This window comes from Penaeus monodon, chromosome 8 (assembly GCF_015228065.2).
Source record: "Penaeus monodon isolate SGIC_2016 chromosome 8, NSTDA_Pmon_1, whole genome shotgun sequence".
NCBI classification, from domain to species: domain Eukaryota; kingdom Metazoa; phylum Arthropoda; class Malacostraca; order Decapoda; family Penaeidae; genus Penaeus; species Penaeus monodon.
In genome coordinates this window covers 55,867,023-55,869,522 of record NC_051393.1, presented here as the reverse complement: position 1 = coordinate 55,869,522, position 2,500 = coordinate 55,867,023, and positions in this window count along the sequence as shown.

The following is a 2,500-nucleotide window of genomic DNA, read 5'->3' as shown; positions in this document are numbered from 1 at the left end:
ATGGATTTGGGTGGGTCATGAAGAAGGGTTTTTAGCTTGCTGGTTTTTTTTGAAGACAGAAACCCCCAAGAGACTCCCGTGCCCCCGGGTGGAGGACGAGGTGGTGGAGCTGGCCCCCTGTGGGGCTTGGGCCCGCCTGCTGTGTCTTCTCTTGTGGTCTCTGCCTTACGGAGTGTCCTTTTAGCGGGGGTTTCCCCTTCGAGAGGGTGTTTTTTTCCTGTCGAAAAAGAAACCCGGGGCTGCATCTGCGCCCTGCCCAAGGAAAAGGGGCTGTGTGCTTGGACGGGGTGTGAAGTTAACCCGGGCCCTTTCTACGTATTGTTGACATCGTGGGCCAGCAAAAGTCGTCCCGAGCCGACTGAAACGTTAAAACGATGCGTGAGGGTCGTTTGTTATCTAAATGGCCCGGGTGACCGGGTTTCGCTGGGCCGCCCGGTGCCAGGGGGGGTGTGGCGAGGTTTTTCGCACTGGGGTGCAACTTTCATGCGAGGAGGTATCGTTTTCAGAAGCTGAAATTAAGTGTACCGGGCCAGAAAAGGGCTAAGGAGGAGGAGGATAATGTTTGTAACACTTTCAAGAAAAAATGAGAGCGTAATAAGAAAAATTTGTCACAAAAAGAGTACCGTGTTAAGTAAGGTATTAATTACTTGGATTTCGGAGTGCGGTCAAAAGGTACCATCATATGAAGATAAAAAAAATTATTGGATAAGAATTCTATTTTGGGGAAAATAGGCAAGTAAAATTCTTCGAAACATAGGCAGCTGGGCCTAAACTTAATTCTAAAAAGGGGCGCGTCCGGCGTTAATCGATGGGGTAAGTGTGCGGGGGGCAGGATTCCTTGTTTACGGCCATGACCCGGGTAACTTGCGGTAAAAATAAACAGTGGCGTCTCGGCGCTTCAATCTATGAGCGTAATTCTGGTGCGGGGGGCGCGGGGTTCCCTTCGTTTAGGGCCATGAGCCGGGTTTAAAATTAAACTTGCGGTAAAGTACTAAAAGCTATATAAAGCATGGGTCCCAAATGTGTTGCCTTTATTTGAAGGGAAATACTCCCATCATACATTTTCCCAAAACCCTTTAAACTAAAGAAGCATAAACCCCAGATTAGAGGAAAGATATCAACTTCGAGAGGACGTCGTAAAGAATTTGGGGTTTCATTTATTAGTCATGGGATGGCACATGTAAAATACGAAATTTTAAAGGTAAATTTCCGAGTAGAGTGGGCAGGTGGGAAAAATAAGAGAAGTCAGGTGACAAAATTCATTGAACGGGACAGATTAGCGGCAAGTATGAAGAAACAAGTATAAAGAAGATGTAGGTATACACAGAATATAACAACCAAGAAGTAATGATGTGATTACCAATAGGGGAAAAACATATAAGAGCAAAAAAATAGATAATTTCATTTTCGACAAAAAAAACATGAAATTTTATGATGAAGCAGCCAAAAAACAAATTTTAAATTTAAAATTGAAGTATCATTTGTTCTGAGGGAAAAGAAAAGCAAACTGTGCGATTGAGGATAAAAAATTTTAAAAAGACAGAAAAATACAACACAATACATCAATTGGGATGGTTAGGGGGGGGAATGGGTGTGAGTGAGGGTCGGGGCACTTAGGTTTGATTCAGTGTGTGATTGTGTTAAAAAAAAAAAGGTTTACAGGGGGAAATTTTAGTATAGAGTTTGTATGGCATTCGTAGAGTGGCGTGTTCTTGAAATTTTAAAAAAGGCCCAATTGTACAAGGGGGGGGGGGATAGGGAGGGGAATATTACTCTGCACTAAAGGACACTTACTTTTGATGTAACGAGGAGATTTTTGGGGTGGATAGAACTGCGACATCCGGCTGTGTTGACGAGGGTTCGCGAAGAATTAGCGAGGGAGGTGAGCCGGTTGGGAGTTGGCGGCGTGAGTTCGAGGATACTCTTTGCGCTTCGTCAGGGGGGTAGCAAGCGTGAGTGGTTAGCACGAAGAGTAGGACAGAATGGTGCGGATAGGCGGATCGAAGAGGATGGGAGCGATGGCGGGCGTTAAAGAGGGGGGAGGCACTTCGGGTGGATCGGCAACAGGGGTCGGCGAGGAGCGAGGTGGTGGGGAATATGCTGGGTTGTTAGGTTCTTGAAAACCGCTGCCATCAATGTAACAAAAGGCCACCGCTGTCGCCAGATGTAAGCACACGTGATTGGGAGCACCCCTTGCCAGATGTAAGCGAGTGGCCACCGAAGCCACCAAATTTAGTGACAGAGAATTACGAGACCGCGTCACCCGGTGTGAGCGAACAAGAGATGGATTGGGTGGGGTCATGAAGAAGGGATTAGCTTGCTGGTTTATTCTTTAAGACAGATATGAACCCCCCAGGACTCCCGTGCCCCCGGGGGGAGGACGAGGTGGTGGAGCTGGACCCTGTGTGGTTGGGCCGCCTGCTGGTCTCCTCTGTGTGTGTCTCTCCTTACGGACGTGTCCTTTTAGCGGGGGTTCCCTTCGAGGAGGATGTTTGTTCCT